The 27,217-nt window shown below is 41.2% G+C and overlaps 1 protein-coding gene across 20 annotated transcripts in view; it reads right to left on the reverse strand.

The window, feature by feature from the left end:
* Positions 1-27,217, reverse strand: part of NRCAM (neuronal cell adhesion molecule) — a 275,969-nt gene that overhangs the window by 124,464 nt on the left and 124,288 nt on the right. For 19 of the 20 annotated variants that reach the window (XM_077864077.1, XM_077864075.1, XM_077864073.1 and 16 more), the window contains 2 exons: positions 16,305-16,378; positions 4,667-4,745 (listed from right to left, as the gene is read on the reverse strand). The gene's annotated coding sequence lies outside the window, so the exon portion shown is untranslated. The remainder of the gene's footprint in view (positions 1-4,666; positions 4,746-16,304; positions 16,379-27,217) is intronic. The other variant, XM_077864057.1, reaches the window with a different exon arrangement.

Genomic DNA, 27,217 nt, shown 5'->3' on the forward strand with positions numbered 1-27,217 from the left:
ACCCAGGCAATTAGAGAACCAGAAGTTTTCAAGCACCTGGCATCCTTCTATCCCTAACAACTAGTGGACAAGACTGGATTTCCACAAAATTATGAAATGGGGTATATTCCTCTATTGCACTTTCCAGATGTGCATTTTTCTTACAAGGTGCTGGCGTCTCTCTCTCCCCTTAGGTCCTGGGGATCCTGAAGGCTCTCCCTGGAAGGAGACGAAATAGGGAGCCTCTAAGGCATTACCAACAGATGAGACCTCAGAGGCCTCATTTCCAGAGGGATCAAAGCTTACAGATGTGTGCACATGGGAGATTATATAGGTAACTCCGATTGCTCCCCCTGCCCCCATGTCTGATGTGTGCTTGAAGCAGTAGCCACACAATAGATACAGATCGGAATCAGGGAAACATGCTCTGGCAGGAGAAGTTTAGGTACTAGCCAGTAGGCTGTGGGGTGTTTTTAAGAGACAGGGAGGTTACAGAGGACCTCCGAGCATCCTGGAATCACTACACGGATGCAGCACCAGGGCAGGCCTTGGGGGCTGACAAAGATTTTTACTGTATTGAAAGGACACGTGCTGGCTTCACTGTTCACACCACAAAACACAGACCCTGCACTGGGACACTGTTAGAAATACTGTTCCAATTCATATGGTGTCCTGTGCTTTTACAACTAGCAAATTCAGTGAATTATAGAAAAAAAAAAAAAAACTCTCAAAAGCAAAAAATGATACTCCCTCTCCCCAAGTAATCTATTCCCTCTACCACTATAGAAACTACTATGTCTTTGGCAGAACCCTTAATGTTATTTATATCTTGAGCAATGCATTATTTTAATCTAAAAGAGAGCACTAGGCAAAAAAATTGAATGTCTTTGAGGACAACGGTCTTTACTCAAAATATGTGTGTCTGGGCCCGTGAAGAGCCTCCTCTGTGTCACTGCCAAGAATTAGTCACAAGCCAAATGCCCAATCAGTTTTTGTAAACTTATGATTAGCTTTCATCCCAACAAAGCCCGTGTTTGTCACTAGGATACTTGCTTCTCTAGCTACTGGTTAAAGGATCAGTGACATACTTCAAAGATTTTGGGAACAGTTTCTCTTCTTTGCGGAGAGCATTTGTTCTCCCCAAAACAAATGCTAGATTTGTTCATTTGCTCCAAAAATCAGAGGAGCATTTCTTTTGATTGTTTTCCAACTCCACCTCCACAGTCAACAATGGAAAGCCACACTACCCTTTCCTCCAGCTAGAAGAATCTGTGAGTAAGCTGAGGTCTACAGTATGACATTTCTGAACCCTGAGAAGTTGCTGTTACACAAAAGTGAGGCAGGGTTTGTTCAGCTAGGGACATTATCTGACAAAGGGCCGACACTTTGAATTTCCATAAGTCTTCATTCATTCATTCATTCATTGAGCAAATTATGCATCCATCACAAGCCAAGCAGTATTCCTGGTACTGGGATGCATTAATGGACACAGCAGGCAAAAGTTCCTGCCCTCATGGACTTCATGGTCCAGTGGAGGGAGATACGTAGTAACAAAAACCGTAAATTAAATAGTTTGCTAGGTGGTAAGTCCTACAAAGAAAAAAAATAAAACTAGAGAGGGAGATGGGGGTTTCAAAGTTTGTATGTCTGTGTGTACATGTGAGCACACGCATAGGTACACTTGCTCACCACAGGATCAGAAATCAGCTCACCAGAAAGTGGTATTTGAGCAAAGACCTGAAGAAGAGGCAGCAAGCTATGGGGACATATGCAGGAAGAGTGTCCCAGACAGAGGGAACCACAGTGCAAAGGTCCTGAGGCAGGAGTGTGCCAAGCTTGTTCATGGGCCATTGAAGAGTCAATGTACCAAGAACAGAATCAGGGGGAGAGGAGTAAGAGTGAGGCCAGGGTAAGGGCTTCAGCTTTACACAAACTTCATTAGGATACAGAGAAAGGTAAGTAATATCCAGAATGAAACACATGGAAATAAAGAGACAGTCAATAAAATGAAATACAAATTTAAATAGAACGCATGTTGCAAAGCCATACTTTAGTACTACTGATGATCGTATTTCAAGAAAAAACTACATGTTTATCATGATCATTGTTTAAAAGGCATCACTGAAATTATTATCATCTAAGTAGATGGGAGATTTATGAGTAGACAGTTTTACTGTGTGGTGATTTAAGAGATTTGTGGGTCAGGGCTCTCCCTGTCCCAAATAGATAAAAGCTCAGTGTGGCATTATACCACTTGGATCGAAGGAGAGGATTTAGGTCTTCAGGGCCATTTCTTTCCTAAACTCTTCTATCAAAACACAAACTCTGGGTCAGGATGGGAAAGGGCCAGGAAAAGAGTAGGAAGTCACATCTAGAGCAGGGATCAGGTAATTTCTCTTGCAAAGCAGTGGACAGTGAGCTGCTTGAAATCCTGTGTGAAGAGCACACACAGAGCTTCCTGTGGAAGAGCTCTAGGAAAGGAGAGGACGGCTGGAGGTCGGGGGATGACAACGTACAAAGCAAGTTCTATTAATGTGGACAAATGTCATACTCGCCCTACCTGTGAGCAAACCGCACTGATGCCAAAATTCCAAAACCTTAGGTTTTCTTTCCAGACATGATGAGTTACACTAGGAAGAAGGGTGCCCAGCACTACAATTAAACCATCTTGCTGCAGGGAGGCATTTCCAACCATACCGCATCATTGGGCCTAGAGGATTCTTCTTCTCTTTCTGTCACAGTCATTTATTCTACACAAGGTGCCTGAACATGGAATGGATATTTAGAACCACAGGTGCAGTGTTAACAGCCTTGACAGCCTTTAGATTTATTATTTGATGACAATGGGCAGCAGGGTAACAGCTTTGACTTCCATAGGAGACCTTATTTGTCACGTACCCACAGCACATTGACCAGAGCTCCCAAGGCCAAGGGCTTCCCTTATGAGCTGGTTAAGTATTGTGGTGAGCACGTCTCCCGCTCAGGCAGAGGTGTGGTGGTGAAGCACACAGCTCTGGGATTATTAGACTAACTGGGTTTGAATCCGTGCTCTACCATTCATCAGCCGTGTGTGCGTGGGCGACGGGGACCTCAGTTGCTTCATCTATAAGATGAGGACAGTTGCCAAGAGGATGACACGGGATAAAACACGTCAAGGGCTTAGAACATGTCTGGCACTTCATAAGCCACATAAATGGTGCCTGTTTTCAGAATAAATCTTACTGGGAATAGCAGTTCCACTATGCAGGGATTACTGTCTGCATACAAATTTAATACTTCCATAAAATTCTGTTGACATTTTATACAGGCACAGGCTCGAAAAAAAAAAAAGCCAAACCTGATATATTAAAAAATATATATATTGCTTTGGACATATTTTGATTATTCTCAACTGCTGTTATAACATCATGTTAATTTTACCCTATTAAATATTGAAGAAGGGCCATCACTATTGGGAAGACATTAAAATATGTGAAATTAAACTAATTTGTCTTTATGGACTATGGCCTTAGAGGATCCCAGATGCTATTTTTATAATAAATATCCATTTTCTATAAAAGGCCATCACATCATATGTAACGGAGAAGCATCAGACAAATGCGTCCCTGGGTAAGCTGAGACCTTTCAAGAAAATAACTTGCTTCATGTTGCGCTCACCTCAGGGCAACACTGAAACAAGAACAGGTCAAATAAGTAGTTTCAGAGAAGAATGGCAAAGGTCTACCCTGGTTGAGGCACATAGGCCAAGAGGGAATAAAATTTGCACCAGATATGGCTTTACAACTTAAGAGTTTTTTTCATTTTCTTTTTTCATTTATTGTAAAATTGAAACTATGGTGCTGATTTTTGGGCACAATCAACAGAAACTCAATCGTGAAAAAGAGTATCTTTATATCCAAATACTTTTGGCCAAAATAGAATACTGTCAACTCAGTAATAGAAACCCTTTTTAAAAAAAAAAAAAAAAAATCAATTTTACTTCACATTTTACCAAGGGAACAAATTTCACTTCTATTGAATATATATTTCTATGGAACTAGATTTCAGTGACTCACTTAATCTCATTAAAAAGAATTCTTTACAACAACAAAAAAAGGAAACTGTAGAAGATTGTCTATATTCTACAGAGGTAAAACATTAATTACAATGGAGAAGTATACGGGCACAGCTATATCATGCCGAGAAGAGAAAGCATAATTTCAATTTAAAAAATGAATTTAAACTATAATGAACTCTCTAACATCACTTGCAAAGAATTCTATATAATGCGAACGATTTAAAAGCAGTGCTATTGTATATCCTAACAAACATTTCCCATTCCTTTTATCAGGAAGCGAATTACTGATGGATGATAAATGTAATTTCATTACAGATGCCACAGTGTGTTCCAGACCCAGGCAGATTGAAAATAATGCAAGTAAAATGTGGGAAACAAATTGGAAGGGTTTTTCCATAAAATTTACAGAAGCATTGAAAAGTATCAGTTTTCCAGATTATAGGTTCCAAGGCCCACGTGGATCACCAATCTGACTTCCAGAAGAGGAACTAATGAGGATTTGGTACCAGGCACCTGAGGGTCACTGGCAACAAGATTTGACAGGTAGAGCTACAGCAGGAAGCACGCCGCCCCCCGCCCCCCCGCCCCCCGCCGCCTCTCCACCCCCGCATGAACCACAGAACTGCTTACTCTCTCATGCCACGATTCTGGATTAAATGAAAGGAGTGCCACGTCACCCTTGGGGGCTTTCTCTGCTTATCCTAGGTACCTGAGAAATAAAAAGGAAAATTAGGTAATCTATTTTTTAAAAACTACAGTTCTTCTCCATGTGATTGATTGAAGAGAAGACGAATGGCCAGTGGTGTGAGTTTTGATTACCCAGGAGCCCAAGATAAAAAATTTATGAATATCAATTATGATTTGGGCATTTAAAATTATGATTTGAGGCTTTAACGATGCCAGAATTTGTCCATAAGTACACATGAATTCCCTCTGCAGCCAACTCATCACTTCAGGACAAAATTTCTGAGCCTTGTGATTCATCTTAGCACATGCCCTAGGGTGAAGCTGTTTTTCATCTACAAATATGAAAGAATGATTAAAATGGAAATGGTTCGTGGAAATACCACCTCAGTCATCTGGCATGTGGCTAAGTGATCTCCCTTTCCAAACAGTGACCATGGGACAAACAAATCCACCGCCACGAACATAACAAGGACAGAAACAATGGAGCTCTTTCCTCCTTACGCTGGACTCAAATGCGTCTGCTTAGTAATAATGACACACTGTCCCATGTTATTGCTTCAAAAAAATGTTTCCAGTGACCCTTGGGAATGCTATGTACTGTTTTCCTTCAGTTTTGCCCTTGGCAAAATTTTCTTTGTTCAGCTTGCTCTCTGAGAAAGTCATTTTGGTCTGAATTGTGTACATTCTAGGTCTTTCGGTTAATAAGAGTTTTTGACCTTTTGGTTTCTAGAGCCAGTTCTTCTCCTGGACATGATTGATGGCATTAATTCTTCTCGCATGTGGTCCATGGGAAACCACCCCCACCTTCTAAGGACAGCCTAGGATGGCCGGCTGTCACTGTCGCCAACCCAGTTCTCTGAGCTCCAGAGATGAAACTCAACTAAAGCAGAGCGTCTCCATTGAGATCGCGTTCAGAGAAGAAGGTGACAAAAGATCTGTCGGACTTAAACCAGACAACAGAAAGGCAAGTTCTCCAGCTGTTCTCCAGCTACAGCGTGGTTGACTCCTTGGCATGTCTGCTTGCCATTCTCAAGGCCTCTCTCCCAATTTTGGGTTCTCGGTCCCTATGCACTCACCATGGCACTAGTATCCTACCTGTTTTCTTCATCTTTAATGGGCTTTCATGAAACTTCCCTAAAATACTGATGCCAAATGAACTTTCTCAAAACACCGATTGGGCAGACGTCCCTTCTCACTCAAGGTCATAATAGGTTCATACCTGAACATAATTCAAACTCTGTACAGCATGGTCATAATCAGGTGTATTTCAGACTGGGCATATTCACAACAGAACTCCATCTTCTCAAAAGCAGCCCTTCTGCCTTTTCTATTCTGCTCAGTAGCACCACCAAACACCCTTGTCTCAAGCCAGAGGTCAGGCCTTGCTTTTCCTCATTTCTCATTCCAAACTGGCATTTGGGGCCATTCAATATGCTGTAAACTGTCCTCTCTGTGTCAGACTCTCCAGCTCAGGAGCTTTCGCCTCCTACAGGTGTCCAGCTTCCAATTTTCACCCATGTGTGCTAAACTATCAGGGTATTTGTTCTAATGATCAGACTAGATCTGATCATGTGACTCCTTTACTCAAAATCCTTACGTGGAATCCGGCACCCTAAACCAAACTCTTGGCCCAGATGATACTCTCCAACGTGCCTTCACAGCACCTCTAACTTCTTCACCTTCGATCATACCAGGGCACTCACAGTGCATCAATCCTAAGGCTTCCAGTGGCATCCACTGTTACTCTGCCCACAGCTGGGACATCCTTCTCCATGTCTGCCTGCAAGATGCCTATTCATCCTCAGTGATACTTCCCCAGGATTTTCCTGCTGCCCCCATGCAGAGCTGTCACATTTGCCTCTGTATCACCATTATATACACACACATAAATATATACCTTGTCAATACTTTTAGTATGGGGGGGGGGCTGATGGCACCATACTGCTATTACTGTGCTCTACACATTTCATGTATAGCTTGCTTGCTACCCTTTGATAATGTCTGAAACAGAGTAGCTCATAAATGAATGAACAAATGTTTATTCATCCACTAAAAAAAGAACAAACACCTCTCCAAAGGTCACTTTCAACCACTTCTTACTTAGGTCTACTTTCTGCTCTAAATTTCTTCATGTTTTTTTTCCTTTTGCCATGCAAATACAGCACTTCTCTTCCTCCCCTGTTCAAGACTTGGCTGTTCCCCTCTGGAATTTCTTTTTCTTTTTTAGATTTATTTATTTATTTAAGCAGGGGCAGGCAGGGAGAAAGAGAGAGAATCTCAAGCAGACTCCACACTCATTGGGAGCTTGAGACTCCACTGAGCGTGGAGCCTGACATGGGGCTCAGTCTCAGGACCCTGAGTCACAACCTGAGCCAACCCTGAATCATGACCTGAGCCGAAACCAAGAGTCCGATGCTCAATGGAATGGGCCACCCACGCGCCCTTCCCTCCATCTCTGGAATTTCTGCACTTTTTTATTTAAAATCTTCCTGAACTAGTTTCAAAACCATTCCCCCTTCAATCATGAGTTCAAGTTCAAACCAGCCATTAATCTTTGTCAATCTCTATCTAGGGTCACTGTTCCTCTGAACTCCCAGAGCACATTTAAGTCAATAATGCTACTCTGTGCTTTCCCTTTATTTTCACACCTACTACATACATGTGCTTGTGAACAGTTGATTGATTTGTATGTAACTAAAGAGTATGAGTTTACTGAAGGGCAAAAGGCATATTTTATAATGCAAGCTGCTTTAGCAGAGCCTCTCATGGTTCCCTATATATAAAAAGCAATCAATAATGTTTGTTAATGAAGACAGTCAGTACTATCGGTAGTAGTATTTGTACTAATGAAATCCAAATAACTCCAGAATAAAGTCTGATTTATTATCAATAAAGTGGTGAGATTCTGGGTTCAGGTATTGGCCATGGCCCCATAGGTCATTCAGTGGTTATTGAACATTCTAAGTGCGAAGAACTATGTTGGACTCTCAGCTGAGGGGAATGTGTTTTATAAAAGAAAGGCCTTCAATTGTTCACTCTTCATAACAAAGATTTTTCCATGACCTCCCATGTCCACTAGAGCACTTACTAGATCAAGATGGCTACATTTCAGTAATAAAAATAATTTGGACAGAATCAGCAAGTCCACTATAATGTAGATGTTTGACATCTACTTTCTCACTGAACTTGTGGACTGTTCTACAGAAGAAAAATCCTGGTGTTCAAAGCTGTGTTTTCAGGAAAATGAAAATGCCTATCAAGTTAACATAAAGCTTCTCTGTGTAACCAATAACCATCAGCAACACCTTTGAAGATGCAGAGAGAAAATTAAGGAGAAAGTTTTCCCTAGGGATGATTTCTGGGTTTGGTGCATGACAAATATTCATTTTCATTCAGCAAATATTTACAGAGCATGAACTAAGGGCCCAAGATGGTGCAAGAGGCTGTCTAAAATGTATTTCTTTTATTCCTACCCCTCTACGGCAAGAAAGTTTTTAAGACCCTTCAAATATATATACCAGTCAAATAATTTATTGTTTTGTACAACAAATCAATTTGAAGACCTTTTTTTTTTTTTTTTTTGATATTAAAGCTTATCTGTGGTTGGATTCTCTAAAACAGGGAACTGTTACATAACAGAGAAATATTTTACAGGACACTTGGAACTTAGATGTATTTTCCAGGTCATTTGAATAATTTAAATATAGTAGTTTTGTCTAGTTATATTCGTCAAATTCTTTTGTAGGTATTTTCCCCCCAGGAACAAAGTCATTTAAACTACATTAACTACAGGCTCTCTGTGCTTGCTGACAACAAAATAAATACAAACTTGCAGAAACCATTTCCCCTGCCCTCCTTTTCCATGTGGATTGTTCTCTGCTTTCCATTCTCTCCTTTCATAACCTGTTCCTATGGCCTCTCCTTCACCAGGCTAACAGCTTCTGTCAGCAAAGCTTTTATTCAGTACAGTATCAAAAGCTTTGCAGAAAAACGGATTAATCATGTTCACTGCGTCTCTTTGTTTACCCCTTCAGTTCTTGTGGATTTCAAGCTCACTATGAAAATGCATGTCTAATCACAAATGTGAAGTCCCTGTCGGTTATTTTGGTGCATTTCTCATTTAAACATATTATATAATTACAGGTTGTCTGAAAAAATCAAGTAGATTGGTTTTCCCAAATATATCTTCCACATCACTGGTAAGGATTTAAACACATATTCTGTGTACCCCGAGTTCCAGAAGAGAACTTTATGTATACCAATGCCAAGGAAGTGGTTCCATGTTTTACTTGTTTATTTTCAACAAATAATTCCCATGAGACAGACATATAACTAAGTATTTTTAAAACAGTAATTTGGGGTTAGATGGCGTTAAGCAAGTAATAGAAGTTATGTATTCCATGAATTGCCAAAGTAGACCTTTCCTGTAGTCTTGTCACTTAGGCTAAATCTAAATGGAATAAAGAATCTTCTCTCAAGCCCTGAATATATCAGAATACCATCCTTTGCCATTAAATTCATGCCAATAATTAAATGGGATAAGTACTAGTGACTTCGCCACCTCTGTGCATAATAATTTCTTACAGTAATTCTCTAACACATAAAATTTCCCACTTGCTTGAGATGAACTTGTTCACTTTGCTTTTTCCAAAGCCGAAAATAGTTTTCCTTAAAAACATTGATGGTTTCCTTTATGAAAATGCCTCACAGCTGGAGGCCTCCAGGCACAGTGGGCAACACCACTGAACCATTTCTTCTACATTCAGACATTCTCTCGTCGTTTGAGAACATGGCTTTCTCATCATTGTTGTCATCTTGCTGAGAACTGTAGGGTCAGAAAATTCTAAAAGTAGCAGTAGAATTCTTACGTCACAAATAACCAGTAAGATACTAAACAAATACAAAATTATGCAAGCTCATCTTATTCAAACAATTAGCCAGGGAGAAGAACCACATCCAGATGAGCCTTTCCAGAAACAATTTCTACAGGAAAAAAAAAAAAAAGTGGTTGGATGGGAATCCATAATACAGCAAAAGAAGTCTCAACCTTGAAAGAAGCCACCTGGGAAGGGAACACCTTTGCTGGGCCGATGGGAATCCCTGTCTCTGGGAAGACTGGGTTTCCAACCGAGATGCCACGTTCGCCAAGTGTCTAATGGACAGTCCACTGGCATATCCCTTCCCAGGCTATTCAAGTGAAAAACTGCATGCTGGAAGTATTTTCTGCTCTTTTTCTTTACAAAACCTTTGAGAACGACAAAAATGAAAATCGGTGTGGAATCACCCATGGGATGGAGGGCACCAAACATCTGTTCAGCTAGAAAGAGCGCTTCTTGTATGCACTTCATAGTTTATATAATCTAGAGTCTCTGGCTAGATCATGGTGCAGACGCTTTTGCAAGAAATCCTGTCCGGATTTCTGTAAAAAGTCTGTGGGATCTGTGGGTTTGTGCATAATGGCCCTGGTGTTACACATACACAGGGAAGGCCCATGCCCAAGTGGGTTCCCGTGAGTACTGCGGCAGCCGGCCTCGAGGCCCATCCTGCGCATCTCAGGTGCAGACTCATCTCAGGTGCAGTCTGGGCTGTGGAGGCACTGCAGGAACACATTAATCAACACGTTCAGGGAATGCATTAATCAACACCGCCACGTCAGCTGGCATGCCCATTGTTTAACCGTGCATGCTAACGAATGCAAAAGCGCCAATATGAATGTGGATTTCCACCGCCCTGCAAGAAACAAAACCCTTTTCACCAATGGCCCCATGCACCATATCCTACTCGACTCTTTCAATAGAAATCATTCTCTCCTGTATTCGTGCTAGTTTATGGACTTGCTTTCTGCAACAGTCAACCAGAAACAAAGACGCTTTACAGACCAGCTAAGTTTGACAAAAGCTGTAGAACTGCCTTCTGCAGATAGGAAAACGTGAAGCCTTCCAAGAGATTTTTTTTTCTTTGCCTCGCAAAACAGATGCTGTCGTGAAAGGCAAAATAAAACAAAACAAAACAAAGCAAAAAAAAAAAAAAAAAAAAAAAGAAGAAGAAGAAGAAGTCCAAGCATCTATTTGTGTATGCATTCAGATGTGACAGCAACATACTGCGTCACCAGCAGGGGCCTGGGCCTGGCCTCCTGCTCCATACGGGGCTTCATTTTCCTCCCGGGTAGTTCCCTAGATAACCCTCCTGTTAGGATTTGACTCCCTCCAAAAGCAGCCAGGGATGAAATGTCCAGATGCTGGAAGGAAGGAGTCTGCTCACAGCACCCACAGCACCTAGGCACCCATCCCTACATCTGTCTGTGCAGGGTCTGTAGACCTAAATACTTCAGGCTGTCCAGTGTAATCTGACCCAGTAGGCTGTGGCCTATAATCTTCAACGCAGGGATCTCTGGGTGGCGCAGCAGTTTGGCGCCTGCCTTTGGCCCAGGGTGTGATCCTGAAGACCCGGGATCGAATCCCACGTCGGGCTCCAGGTGCATGGAGCCTGCTTCTCCCTCTGCCTGTGTCTCTGCCTCTCTCTCTCTCTCTCTCTCTCTCTCTCTGTGTGTGACTATTATACATAAATAAAAATTAAAAAAATAAAATCTTTAAAAAAAAAATCTTCAACGCATATGAATTTTGGTCATGAGATTGCTGAGCGTAAAGGTGCTAAGTCCTAATGAGTAAGGGATGCCGTTTCTAAGGATCCTTTTGAAGATGTTTCCTCTTAGGGGTGGAGTTATCTCAAAAGAGGTTGCACTGGCTGGGAGTGAGTGGCACTCCCCTAGTGCCCCCCTCCAGAGTGGTAAAGTTCTAGTCATTTCAGTGAGCTTCCAAGCTACAGTCTGTGGCCCACTGATTCAGCCTCCTCTCACCACCAGCTCCAGCTCTAAACATTTAAAACAGTGTTTTAAACCTGCAAGAATAAGCACAAAGAGCTTGGAGGAGAACAAATCTGATCCAGTACGTCTTTGCAAAGGTCACTGCACCAACCCTCTGACATCTAAAGGCTAAGTCGCTACATGTTTCCTTGTGACAAGACTGACTTAGGCAATTTCCTCCTTCCGGTTCTGAAGTAGATCCTTCTCCCCATCAGACCACAGAGGGAGGATAGGAGAGGAACGCACAACCCCTGCAGGGTTCCTTCTACTGACTACCAGCACTGTCACTGCCACGGAAACACGCTGTGACCCTTCTCAGCCCTCTGCCACCCTTGCCCGATCTCCATCCTCCTGCTGCCTCCCAGCACAGAAAGCCGGTGCCCTTCCTCAGGCATCTTTCAGGGCCTTCAGAGAAGCTCTCAGGCTGAAAAGCCAGGGTAGTGGGAGGGGGACAGGGTGAGTTTCCAGAGAAAAATGGTTGTGCCTCATAAGAGTTATGAGGACAGGATGCAAGGGGCAGACAGACTTAATCAATAAAGGCCTCTCAGTCACAGAGGCCAGAATAACTCAGAGATAAACATCCCAACTCGCACTGTGAGATTTAATACATGATCACAGGTCACAGGGTGTGACTCAGGCTCCACAGAGTTAATGGAAAGCTGTGATGGAAGAACAGAAGGTTCTCTCTCCTTCAGCTTCCGGGCAGAGCCCTGATTCCATGGCGCCATCATGATGGAAGTAGGTCACCATCATGACGGAGGGTGCTCCCAAGTGGGCCAACAGCTCAAGAGCTGTGGGCAAGGAGCTGAAATCTAGAGCTTGCCTACATCATACTTCAGGGTGAAGAGGGAGGAAGGCAATAATTCCAAGAAAATAGTGCCTGGTTCTCTAGATGACTATGCAATCAATCCCAACAAACGGGTAGAAAACAAAGAAGAGGCGAATATCCTCTGCTTAGGTTGAGATCCCTGTCTTGGCTTTTGTCAGTCTCCAAAACTGTCATTCATGTGCTTTTCACCCCTCATTTCATGAGGTGCATATTCCTCTTGTGGATGATGTGTCTCCTAGATTTGTCTGGTGTCCAATAATATGAGATACAACTTCTCAGCTTTAAAGATGTGGTCTACATACACAATGGAATATTACCCAGCCATCAGAAAGGATGAGTACCTACCGTTTGCTTCCACGTGGATGGAACTGGAGGGTATTATGCTTAGTGAAATAAGTAAGTCAGAGAAAGACAATCATCATATGGCTTCACTCATATGTGGAATATAAGAAATAGTGAAAGGGACTCTAAGGGGAAGGAGGGAAACTGAGTGGGGAAAAATTAGAGAGGGAGATAAACCATGAGAGACTCCTAACTCCAGGAAACAAAGAGTTGCAGAAGGGTAGGTGGGTCGGGGAAAGGGGGGTGACTGGGTGACTGACAGGCACTAAGGAGGGCACATGATGAGATGAGTGCTGGGTATTATATGATGGCAAATTGAATTTAAATAAAATATTAAAAAAAAAAACTTCTCAGCTTTACAATGATCCCATAGGACAAATTCTGATAGATCTCCTTATTGTTAAACAGTATTAAAAACAGTTGTCAACCTTGTGCTTTGTAATTAAATACTGAGTCACATGACAAATCACTTAACTATATTATAAATTATAACTAAATGACAAATGAACTTAACTATAAGATAAAAATCTTTTTCCTGTTATCAGTTCTATTATTATCTACTCAAAATATCAATAACATTCTCCTCTTATGTATACATAATTTTTTAAAAGGTAGTGCTGTGAGGGGCACCTGGGTGGCTCAGTGGTTGAGCATCTGCCTTTGGCTCAGGTCATGATCCTGGGATCCTGGGATCAAGTCCCACATCGGGCTCTGTGCAGGGAGCCTGCTTCTCCCTCTGCCTGTGTCTCTGCCTCTGTGTGTCTCTCTTAAATAAATAAATAAAATCTTTGTAAAAAATAAAACATAGTGCTGTGAGTCCAAGGGAAAGAATGGCTTTTGAATCACCAACCAAAAACTGTCATCAAATAGCTCCAATACCTTGTCAGGTTTTCCTTTTTTATATTGCTTGCCAAATGGGGACACACCCTAAGGTATAGCAGGGCATGATTCTTCTAGACTTCTTATGGTTACCATCAGGACCAAACTTATACAAATGCAGCCAGAGCAGGAAACCAGTTATAAAGTGATTTGGGGGGCGCTCCTCCCTACCTGACCTCCCAGTCTGGTGGCTTCTAGAAATTCCATCATTAGCCATCCTGCAAGTTACCCCAAGGTTTTCAAGCCAAGTAGCAGAAATGCGGAGAATTCTTTTCCTTCTAGAGAATTTACACATTAGTGTTAATGATGAAGGGGAACATGATTTTTATGCATGGCTGGATTATCAATCAGTTGGGGTAACACCTTCTGGAGGGAAGGAAGTGGGTGTGGGAGTGGGGATTCAGACACCACAGTTATGGTCAGTTATGTCTTGAGGATACCGTAGCACACTAGTGAACATGGGAAAGACACTGAAAACTCTAGCTACAAACAGACTTTCTTTTTCTTTCTTTTTTTTTTTTTTTTAGACTTTCTTTTTCTAATGTTGGAGGCTGAATTCTTGAATAGCCTGGGGACATCCTGAATACAAGAGTGCTTCACAATTTGGGGAAGTTTCAGGGCGTCTTTGTTTCTCGGAGGCAAGGGAAAGAAATGGGGGAAGACACTCGGTACTTCGTTTTCGACCAGATTAAATCATTCACTAAGACAAAATGAGGTATTTCGGTGGCTCTAACAGAGCCCGTCAACTAAAAGCTCACTTTCATCATTTAACAAAAGACTAATAACCAAAAAGATCAAGGAGAAGAATGTACCGTGAAGGGTAGGATTGAAACTGTTCACCTGTGCTTCTAGAAGACAGAGATGTTAAGTCAAGTAACTCTCACACAATGCAGGAAAGAGCAACAGCACCACTAGCCAGGCAAACTTCCGTAGCAACCACCTGAGAGTGCCCTGGAAAGTGCTGGAATCCTTACTGAGCTCCACCCCTGCCACCTTCCAAGGATACCACACACTCCTCCACTTGCCTGGTCTTCATGTATCTTCCGCCTTTCACTAGAAACCACCACTTACAAATAAGCTCCTGGCCTTGCTGTCTTCCTACCTCTTCTCGGTGTCACATGATATATAATCTCCAGAAGGACTTGCCATGATATACCGCTGAGATACTAGTGATTTACCGTAGGCCACCTTTATTTAACATCATTACTACTAATTCCTAATTTCCAACAACTGTGATTTGGTAGATCCAGACTTCCGTGTCCCCATCAGAACAGATGGGTCTTACTCTTGCTTAGCTTGACCTTGCAGGTGTTGGGTCTTACTCTTGCTTAGCTTGACCTTGCAGATGTTGTTTTATGAATTAAGGACACCAGTTGGAGGAGGCTTGTAGAGGTATATATATATATATATATATATATATATATATATATATATATATATCTCAAAACATTAAAAGTAAGTTATTTTACATTAACTAAGGGAGTTTCTAGTGGAAGAGCCATTTATACAAAATGAAGGCTCTTTGGTATTGGTTGCAACTATTTGACAGCAATTTTGCTAGTCTTTACTAATTTTCACTTTTCAAGAACTCCTCAAAGCAGAACAAAATGTGTGTGACTTGATTTACAAAGCAATGTTCTTGGTTTTCAGGCTACTGACTTGGGGGCTTCTGGGGGTATTTTGAAGCACCAGAAGAATTAGTTACATGAAATCAGTTTTTATACAACACAACAGGAGCAAATTCAACTGAGGCATGAATCACTTCCTCTTAAGCAGAAAACAACATCTGAATGGATTAATGTTAGCATTTCTCAAGGGCAAGAGACAACATGCTTGCAAGATTTTCCTACCTCCAAATCTTGCAGACAATCTTCTTTTCATAATTAAAGCCCATGAGAGTTTATTTGTTAAATAAAACCTATGAGAGTAGAGGACTAAATGTCTGAACAATCACGCTCTCATAAATTCCTTATGAGATAGAGGTCTCTGAACTATGTTCCAGATCTCCAAGTAAGATATTCTTCATCAAGTTCAATACTATAATAGCTGGCTTTTCAGAAGGCATCACAGGCCTGGCAAAGTCTGTTCTAGAGCTGATAATTCTAAGTGACATAAGCGGGAAAGGGGTAGGCAGTGGGGGTTGGGGGCAATTGATTTACAAAGCAGAAAGCACATATCAAAGTAGTATTTAAACTTTCCAAACAGACTTTTATATTATTTGGCTTCATTGTGAGACAACAAACATTATGTACAGATAAGTATATTCTCGGGAGATGTTCTGATACCCGATTGAATCAAAAAGAAAACTCTTTTCTCGTAAATGATTCCTTATCATTTTAAATCTTCAACTCCTTCAGAAACATATTGTTTACTAGCAATGCCTTCACTCTGCTATTTTCTGAACTTTATGATTCATGACTTAGTGAGACAGAAATCTCATTACTATGGAAGGACGCGAAGGGCTGGCTTATCTTTCCTATGTATTCGATCCGTCCCCTTTGACAAGCAGTATGATTAATGTTTTTGCATCTCTAATTCCTGCTCCCCGTCTTTCATCATACTTTTTGGATTGAAAAGTATTAATGATGGCAATAATATTACATAATCATATTTTACGGTATGATTCCCTTCTTTACTAATTTAAACCTTTTCAGAAGGCAAACCCTTACCTTTGGAGAAGCTCTTCCTGTCTGAAGAAGTTGTCCTTTTAATTCTTTAAACCAGGTGTCTTCTTAGCATTGCCCTGGGGGTCAAAGAGTGGGGGAAATGTTAATGAGACATTCATCGTCAATCACAGCGGATTGTCAATACATTAACTCCAACAGACTCCCTGATGGGAAACTCAATTTGCCAAGTTGGGGAGCCCTGTAAGGAAAGACAAATTATGAATAGATTTGCCAAAACACATCTCTGCTGGTTTCAATCAAAGGTGACAGCAGAGAGTTGGCTGAAACTCTGGTGGCCGTTCCCTTCATGCAACCCAGCCAGAAGAGACTTGTCTGTTCCCTCTTTCCAGTTTAGGGAATGGAAGGTTTTTTGCAATGCATGTATATGACATGGCTAAAATATTTCCTTGCTGTGGCCTCATTATTATTGTTGTTATTCTTAAAATTTTTCATTTGGTAGAAAGGCCCCAAGTTCTCAATGAGGGTCATAGAGCGATGGCGGAGCAGCCAAGAGGGGAGGAGCCCCACCTGGATGGTGACAAAGGCTCAGCTATGGACAGCTCCGGAGCCTAACCAGCTCCAGCTCCTCAATCCTCAGCCTGAATGTTTCCTTTGCAAATATTCCAGCTGAGAACCAGCCAGAAAAGGACAGCATGGAGACGGCATAGGACAATTGCAGCTGAGCACATTAGGTTTCACTTCTTTTAGACAACTAATTCAATGACACCCAGGGTTTTCTAAGGGAGGATTTGTGGCTTTTTGGACTTTGGATTTTTAGAAACAGAAGTCATACTATCAGACCTCTGAGAAACCTTTCAGAGAAGAGAAACAAGTGTCAATTCAGGAACCCCCGACTGCACTGAAATATTAAGACAACTATGAATTGCAAAGTGATTCCATTAATAAGATAAAAAGATGTGTAATCATCTCAGATGTTCTTGTTTATGCACGCGTTATAAAATATTTTCTGTGTTGCAAAAGCTTTATCTTAATGACATGTAAAACCACTCAATAGATTTTCATTGGATCTGATGCAATGCTATTTCATCAGGACAAAAAAAAATGTTGTTGAGGTTAATGATTCCTCCTTGGAATTAAAACCAATTTTAGAGTAATCAAGGTTTTTCTTTCCTTTGTTATTTAGTTTCCACATTTGAAAACCTCTTTAGAGGTGTGTAAGAAAGAGTTTGCAAGACTCTTAAGTCATGTCTACAATAATAATCCAACAAACATTGAACACTTACTATATATCTGTCAATACACTGAATAAATATAAATGAGGACGAAGGAATAATACATGAGTGTACCTTTCCAGGTGAATATTGAGTAGGTCAGCATGTGGATGCTGTCTCCTTTCCCCCCTCCACCTACTCATCTCTCCATCTTTCCACCATCTCTCTCCCCCAGGGAGGCTTGGCTCTGCTTCTGGCTCCGCCCAGCACCTGAGGCAGATGGCCTAGCCCTGTGCCATAGGTGGCAAGAGAGAAACCCTTCCCCTTTTCTGTTACTGGATGTGGACCTTGGCTCAGTCTTTCTCTTTCCCATAACAGGGTTAATGTCTGACATTGGTTTGGGCCCTAAGGACTCAGATCCTGTCTCGTGGAGTACTTTGCTTCCAGGTCATTCAAACCAACTTCACTCGGGGAAAGAAGACTGTCCCCTCTTCTAGCCCAGAGTGATGGAGCTCTGCACTGGGACTCAAGACCAAAGCCTCAGCTAATAATAAGTTGTAACTTCGTCTTGCTTTGTCAGTGTCCCTACAAGTATCCCCGTTGGGAACCTCAAAGGCAGAGGGGACTGTAGCATTCCTGGGTTGCTGGCCAAAACAACCACCATGCTTCACCTTCAAATAATCAAGGGAAAGCAAATTTGCAACTCAAAAGGGTAGCCTGCTCCTTCCTTCTTAAAGTGTCTTCTAAAGCAAATTTTTGCACATGGCAAAATCCACAGACATTCAGAAAGTGGTTCAGTTCCCTGAGCCAAGCCCTAAGGGAACCTTCACCCCCAATTATTTTGGTACCCCTCCTCATGTTTGCGGCATCTATGCCACATTGGCTATTGGCTACGCTGAAAATCTCTATCACGGGAACTGGAGGCAACAGCTAAATATTGGGAAGAGAATCAATTAAAGACACAGTCCAAAAGAATTAATTTTGCCATAATTTTTACCCGCAAGAGAAAGGGAACTCACATGTTATGCGCTACTACCAGGTCCCAGACCTGGTGATATACCGATTGCAGGGGACATACCAACTGTCTAAGTATCGTGATCACTTTGACAGAGACAGAAACTGAAGCATGGAGAAGTTTAGTAAAGGACCCCACTCACAGGACTCCCAAGTATTGTATCTGTGATACAATTCTGCTTCTGTCTGAATCCAAAATTTGCGCCTTTCCTACCTCCTCCCATGGCTTCTGAGAAAGGCCAGGATGAACCTGGGGGCGGAGGGCGGGGGGCGGTGGCTACTGAGATTTACGGGGAGGGCAGTGGGGCAGGAAGCTGTTGGAAAGAGTGGTCCAGGTCCAATGGATGGGAAGCATGGAGGAAGCCAAGAGTAGTAGGGTCCGGGAGGCAGGAGCGTGGACCACAGGGTTGAAACCTGCAGAAGGGATGCACATAAATGGAGGGGGCACTTCTCAGTTCTCAGGGTGAAGCCCCCACAGCCCCAGCTGGTGCCACCCCCCTCCGCAGACCACAGTTTCCAATGGTCAGCGACACCCCCTGCATTGTCACCCCCAAGCCCTTCTGCCAAGCAGACCCTTTATCAATAAAGGAAGAGGCAGGTCTGAAAAAAACAACTGGGTACGGTATGGAAGAAGGTGTTTTTGAACATAAATTTTAAAGAGATGTCAAAGGAATGTGGTTCTTTTGATAAGCTTGAATCATTTCTAGTATATAGTTCAATTCTGGACAAAATGCCAAGAACACACGTGTAATTTTGCATAGGTGTGGTTTCTGGTAGACATTATGTGGGAAAACCATTTCATCTCTGCTGTGTGTATCACCGATAGTGCACAGCCCCCTTTTTAATTTCCTTGTGATGACTCAAACCCCCAAGCCTTTGCAAAGACCACCAAAAGCCTCCATATTCACTGTATTGCCATGTCAGCAATTACGCCAAACATTTCTAGGGAATGAATTTTTGTTACATTCATTACTCTTGCTTTGACAACTGTGTCAATGGGTTTTCATCACCCTGAAACACGTTTAGGTTGACAGAATGGGGTAATACATCATTGCTAAGGATTATTTATCCAATAACAAAGTAACAATTCAATTTCTTTTTAACCAAAATACAATCAACTTATCCTATTAAACAAAACCAGGCCTAAGTCAAAAGGTCAAGATGAGATCTGATGTAATTTAAAAGTAGCCTTCAGAAAAGATAAATAACATCCAGGTTAAAAAAAAAAAAAAAATAGAAGAAACCCAAAGGCCAAGGTACAGACGATAAACCAATTACAATAAAAGTGATTCAGTGGTGCTTAAGTCTAACACTAAAAAAATTCAATAATCCAAGAAAGTGAATACTTGTCTTAGCCACTCATGGAAAAATAAAACAATGAATTTCCTAATCGATCCAAAGGAAATCCAACTATTGACTGGCATGAATTTTTTGCAGAATTTTTTGGTTTTGGTTTGGTCTGGTTTGGTTTAAAATGAGAACCTATAGCATTCAATGCAATTGGAAATCTCTTATTGCAAATACTACCAGGTAAAAAGGAATAGCACACAAAAACACTCCAAATCTCATTTGGCTTATACTGTCCTGCACAACCGTGTGGACATTACAAATGTCAATATTACTCTTTGGTTTCTGTGAGGTAGATTTCTAAAAACTGGCTTTATTGGTGATCTGGCAAAGGGCAGATCACATTAAAATATCAAGCATTTGACCCCTCCAGCCAATTCCGTTTTCAACTGTGACAATTTTATTTCCTGTTTGCTCTTTTAAAAAAAAAATCAATACAGCTGAGAAATAGTTTTTAGAACATCAATTTTGAAAATCTTACATGTAACAATAGATTTACACAGCTGCACTCTGATGTGTTTAGGTAGCATGCAAAAGTGTGCTTTTATCATTACAGAATAATGACAGTTTACAAACTTATTTTTAATCTTTGGTCTTAACAAAACTTCAGTAGTATCAAAATCATAGACCAACCCCCAAACTCTTCTTTTTTTCTTAACTTCCTGCCTTTGACATGATCCTTGGACTGAATTTGGGGTCCATTCATACTTATTAACTGGGGAGAAAAGGATAAACAAACAAGCCTATTAAAATTGGCATTTATCTTTGGTTTCTCTGGGCATGCTTGTCATCCAGCAATCTTAATTCAGTTTGGCAGGGCAAAAAGCCAAAATCATCTTGAAACCCAGTTCTCCTCATTTCAGCAGCCTATGAAACAAAATGCACTCCAAAAAGCAAAGAGTATGGTCTGGAATAGAGCAGGTTCATCTAGTACCTCAGTGGGATGGCACCCAGAAAGCCACGTCTCCCACAGCCTGGCTGGCTGGGGTTCCAGGGACACTGGGTCCTAACTTCCAGCCCCAAGTTTAGCACCAAGTGCAGCTTACTCTTGCAAGACTAGGAATCTTGCTGGGGCTTGGGACCAATTCCATGAGTTGGTCATGTCAGGGTGGGAGCAGGGCAGGGATCCACTCTGATCGGAAACTTGCAGGTAAACCAATGTGTCATGCTTGACTTTCAGAGAAGTGAAACCACTGATCCCTTGATAAATCAAATTAAACAGATTGAAGACTGACCACCCACAGGAGCTCAAGACTGTTTCAAGTCACATCATCATTTGCTACCTTGCAGACTGGTGTGAACACCTAATAGTGAGCAAACTACACTCACCTACAGCATGCTGGACATATGTCATCTTACTATGCGTCAGGGCAGTGGCAATCAAGCTGACACATGCACTGTTGTAACAGTTTATAGTACATACATGGTATATTTCGTGGTCTACTAGGAACAATACGCTAACTATAAATAGAATTTAGAATTCCAGAGTGCAGTAATGGATAGCTGTCTACCAAAAAGCCATGCCCCGTCTTTTGTGCAGAGTGGCCAGGGGGAAGAGGTCCCTGCCCAGACTCTACTGTCCAGCTCCCCTTCTACTTAGGTGAGACCAGGGATGTAAGGGAGCTTCCTTGCCCAGATGTTTAAGAAGCATGTGTGTTTCCCACTCCTCATCCCTCTACTGCTGGCTGAATGCCGATGCCCAGTGTGACTCTGAAAGTAATACGGCCTGGCCTTATCAACACAGGTCCCTGAAAGGTGACAAATAGAGATCCTTCCATTCATACAAATGGTCTACATGGCCAGCAGTGGACTGATACCTGAATTGGAAAGGAATTCTAACTCAGTGAAGTTTCTATAATTTGGGGGTTTGTTACAACAGCTAGTTCTGTCCTATCTAATAGAGTCAGCATGTCGTGAATATAAAAGAAACCTTATATTAAATCTCTTCTTCATCCATTCTTTTTCTGTATCTACAATCTAAGAAGAAGAGATTTAGTTTTAAAATATCAGTGTATTCAGGGGTGCCTGGTTGGCTCAGTTGGTTGATGTCTAACTCTTGATCTCAGCTCAGGTCTTGATCTCAGGGTCAAGAGTTCAAGTCCCGCGTTAGGCTCCATGCAGGCATACTAGGCATGCTAGGCATGGAGCCTACTTAAAAAAAATAAATTATTAGTGTATTCAGAGGCTATTAAATAAGTCCTATTAGACACAATTAAAATAGTGTTTATTTTGCTCAGGGAAGAAAAAGCTTAAAGGAGACTAGTAAAACTGTCAATGAATAAAGGAAGATGGTTAAAAAAAGTTGACTAAATACAAACCAAACCAATATAGAGGATTTATTTGATAGCATATAAAATAACACTGTACCTAGAACATGGGGAAGGTTGAAAATAGTTTCTGAGAGAATCTGATTCAGTAAGTGCAGGCGGGGCCTAGAAATCCAATTTTTAAACAAAGCATCCCTGAAGGTTCTGGTGCAAGTGGGCTTGGACCACAGTATCAGCAACTTGGTGAAGAAGGTCTCTAGGGGGGCACCTGGGTGGCTCAGTTAGTCGAGCATCTGCCCTTGGCTTAGGTCATGATCTTGGGGTCCTGGGATCAAGCCCAACTTTGGGCTCCCTGCTCAGTGGGGAGTCAGCTTTTCCCTCTGCTCCTTGCTCCCACACCGCCTGTGCTCGCACTTGCTCTCTCTCTCAAATAGATGAATAAAATCTTAAAAAAAAAAAAAAAAAAGAATGTCTCTAGGATAATGATGGTTAAACCATGAAATATACCACTTTGTGAGGTCATCATGATCCTGGGGTCCTGGGATTGAGCCCCTAGTCAGGCTCCTTGCTCAGTGAGGAGTCTGCTGTTCCCTCTTCCTCTGACCCTCTCCCTTGCACATACTCCCTCTCTCTATCTCAAATAAATAAAATCTTTTTTGAAAAAATTTTTAAAAATTGGTGAAAGTCTTTGAAGCTCTCAGATGAAAGGCAGTATTTAACATATCAAAGAATTATCATGATCAGATAAGAAATTATAAAGAGCTTGCCAAATTTTAATTTTTTAGTGTTAATCAAAACATAGTCTCTTAAGGTTCTATTATGAAAATCTACTAATGAAGCTGAATATGATTAAAAGAGCGTCACCAGATTGCAAGGCTAGCAAATTAAATTGTCTACACTTTATCAATACTATTTAAAGCAGATACTTTGGAGGAAAAACAGCTGAATTATTTATCAAAGGAAGAAGTATATTAGACTTCACAAAATATGATTATTTAGGCATCTTTCATTAACAAAAAGGTGACAGTTGGACATGTAACTAAATGGTGCACTAATTTGATTAATATTTAAGAACTTGAACAAAGAATCAAATACATACCACTACTTCCTTTAAAATATGGTTATTGATGATCATATATACTGTTGAACGAGGAAAAAAATTCAGATGTGCACAATGCCATGTGCCAAAAGCAGATATATAGAGGATCCATAAAGTAATAACAGGAACACCTTTTGTATATCAAGTTTGCCAAAGGGCTCACTATTTTAATTTATGCAGATTTAATATTCAATAAGTAGGTGACAGGCATTTCTGGATTTTAAATTCTGGATAAAAATAGGAGTAAAACAGATCAAGCTTTTGTGTAGTGAGTTAAATTGACCTCTGAACAACACAGCACATTCCAGACTCTCTCTCAAAGTTCAGAGAAGTTGTATGGACTTGATCCATATAATTTGCACAATTCACCTTTTCACCAGATTGTCATTTATACAATTCACCTCTCTCAATTTGTTGTTCTGCTTAAATTACCTTAAGAATGCAATGTAGAGAGCCAGAAGAAGGCCCTCAAGCCTGCTTTAGCTATATTTTATTACAAACTACCAAAGCCCCTTGGGTTTTATAGGTCCTGGGAATCCAGGCTGATTTGCAGAGGTCTCTACCACCTTTGCTTTTTGAGATTTAGCCTTACAAAGATCTTCATTCTAATGTTTAATCTAACTTGGTTCAAAACCGAATAGTTATTGCTCTATCGATATACACTTTGGCCTGAAGAGATTTAGGTACAAAAGCGTTCATAAATTTCATCTGCCAAATTCTTCTGATATTTAAAGCAGTGTTATAAATGCCCAATGAAACTTCCCTTATTATCAAAACTATAGTTCATCTTCCTCACAGGTGCCACAAATAATATGTCGGATTGTAGAGAAAGGGATAAAAATGCAGTAAGTCAGATTTAGCAACAGTAAAAAAAGAATGAATACATTTACCATAAAAAGGAGGGGAAAATCTTTTTTAAAAAAATTAGAAGTAATAATTTGCATTTTTATTGTTGGCACTAAATAAATCTTACTACAAAGATGATATGAGAAGTCTGAAAAACTTTCAAACATTTGGATAAAGACTAGGCATTCCTTCTATTTTTTTTTTACTATTATCTTTCAAAGTTGGTAAGTTATTCTTTCAAAATTCTCTTTAGATACTCCAGTTTTTCAGTCTCTTCTTGATACAGACATGAACGCACAAGGAGCCCCCACACTTTTATTTCTCCTCGCAGCTTCTTGAATAGCTGCCATGCTCATTGAACTCAATTGGACGCCTTTTCATAATAGTGTTCTGGAAGGCAAAAGGAATGAACCACAACTGAATCAAAATAAAATGGGTTCTGAATACAACTCTGATCTAGCTTTGGTGATGTTCATCCTGTGGTTCCCATAATATTTATTGACTGGCACCCAGGGCATCCTAAGAACGTTCTGTCTTCACCATTTCTTAGTTATCTATGCAAGCACTGATTTTCAATTTCGCTTGTACTGGTCTTTTGAACCAAAAGGAATTTTATGAACATAAAAAAAGAAGGGAAGGGAAGGGAAGGGAAGGGAAGGGAAGGGAAGGGAAGGGAAGGGAAGGGAAGGGAAGGGAAGGGAAGGGAAGGGAAGGGAAGGGAAGGGAAGGGAAGGGAAGGGAAGGGAAGGGAAGGGAAGGGAAAAAAGCAAATAAGTCAAATAGGATTTAAATGATAAGCCTTCCATGATAGATTTCTCCATAGTGGTATCTGAGCAGAGTGGTCCAGTCCTGGTCAATCCCAAAATGGGTTTGGGAGTCTCAGATCTTTCAGTTGTCCAGATCAGTCTCCCAACTTGAGAATTGGAGACAGTGGTCTTATGGAAATCTGGAATATTATTAGTTCCAGGTCACTAACTAAAGGGAAGTTCAAATACGAAGATGTCCATTTAAAAAGAGGTCATCTTTAATGCAACATGACCTGTATTAAATGAACCATTATTTCTAAATAAAGCAATCAAGTTATGAATTCAATAGCTTACCAGGTGACATTAGGCAAATTACTTCCTGTCTGTGTACAAAATGGGGTTAATAATCCTGACCTATCTCTTAAGGTCTCGGGGGGGACAATTCATTTAGGAATTGTCTAAGTGCTGTATAAATGTTTCTGGTGTTATGAGAGCTTGGCTTTATTGTCATCGGAACGCCACCATCATAAAAAGGAATTGAGAGGTTGAGTCGGAGGTGAATTAACAAAGCAAGGTCTATGCTAATACAAGTGCCCTCTGACCTTGGATCACTGAGCTTGAAAAATCGCACAGATCAAAATGGAAATGAAGTTTGCATTTTCAGAGACACAGAGTTTTTGTTAATTTATTTCCTATTCAGTTCCTTTGCTTTGAAAATCATTACTTTGTAAGCAAAACAACCATTTTCAATTTCCACCTCCTTTTTGTTTTCATTATTCTCATTGCTATTCCCAGCACCATTTGCATTAAAGCATGACATTGGAGGCATCCAAGGCCTTTCTTTCTCAATCAACTCTCTGGCATACCCAGGAAACATGCCTGTCAGGAGGCACGGGCTGTGTAGACAACAAACTTTCTTCACTTTGTTTGTTTTTATTATTGGGTGATCGATCCCCAGCCATTCCTTATGTTTAAAGGAAGCAAGTTCTCTCTCCCCAGTTTAACTTCCCCAATTCATTCATTTATTCGACAAATAGTCACTGATTACCAGGCACTGGCCTAGGCACTAGTATGTAGATACCAGGCACTGTCCTAGGTGGCAGGGGTAGCAGTGAATTTAAAAAGGCAGAAATCCTGGCTCCCATGTAGCTTATATCCTAGGGATGAAGACAAATAGTAAGCAAAATAAATAAGGAAATAAATATAATATGTTAGAATGAAAAGATGAAGTGTGGTAAGAGTATGGAACTACAGAAATGGGGAGGGCTGCAATTTTAAATATGATGGTCAGAGAAAAACCTCCTTGAGATGGTGTGATTTCAGGATGTGAATGTGGGAGCCATTGGGGAAGGGCTCTACGGGCAAAGTGAGGGTTCTAGGCAAATGCAAAGGCCCTGGGGTAGAAAATTTCATGCTTGAGAACAGCAAGGAGGCATCAGGGTGGCTGAAGGGAGTAAGCAGGAGGAAAAGAGCTTCAGAGGAGGAATGGCAGAGTTGGAATGGGGGACCAGATGACCTAGGGCTGGTGCATGGGGTCAAGGCCTTGGACTTCCACCCTGACAGATTCTGAGCAGAGGAGTAACATGATATGAGTCCCATTTCAAAGGCTGGATCTGGCTGTTTGAGAACAGGCTGAAGAGGAGCAAAGTTGAGACAGGAAGGCCACATAAGAGGCTACTGCACTGGTTCAGAGCAGACATTAGTGGCTTGATCCAAAGGTGGTACCTGGGTAGAGTTTCGCCGCTCTCAATTATTAATCACGTCCTTCTTCTTCATCTAGCTGTAGTCCTCTATCTGAGCTACTTCCCACTCTAAGAAAGTATCTTTTTACTTATAAGTCTTCCCTTCTATCCTTCTCCTGTCAATACTAATACATTCCCTCCCATCAGACCATCTTCAGAAAAGGTCAAGCACACCGCATTTGGTTGAGGTTAGATCAGTAAGTACACTACTGTTGCAAGATAAACTGAGGCATATTTAAAAGTTTTTAAAGAATTTATTTGAAGAAAAATCGATTTGAATCAGGCAGCATCCAATCTAGCAGACCGAATGGAGCTCCAAGGAGCCATATAAAATGAAAGGTTGAAACAAAGAAGTTATACTAGGCCGACTGCAGTTTGGTTATTGCAAGGTCCCTTTCCTTTAGGAGATGGCAGGGGTCTAACAGGCAGATTTCCTCACTTGTGCTGATCAGGTGATTCCTGATTGACTGGCTTAAGATTCCATTTCTGAGAGTCAAAACTGTCATGAAGCCCTGGTATGGCAAAAAGAGACATAGCATAAGTGACTCCATTTTGGATCTGGTGTCTTTGTTTTAACACTACTCTCCCAAAGTACAATGACTTGATGGGTTCTATTGAAGTTCTCAGTAAAGACACCTGCCACTCTTCAAGGCATTACATTACAGTCCAGATGACTGTGGAGT

This window comes from Canis aureus, chromosome 21 (genome assembly GCF_053574225.1).
Source record: "Canis aureus isolate CA01 chromosome 21, VMU_Caureus_v.1.0, whole genome shotgun sequence".
Classification (NCBI taxonomy): Eukaryota; Metazoa; Chordata; class Mammalia; order Carnivora; family Canidae; genus Canis; species Canis aureus.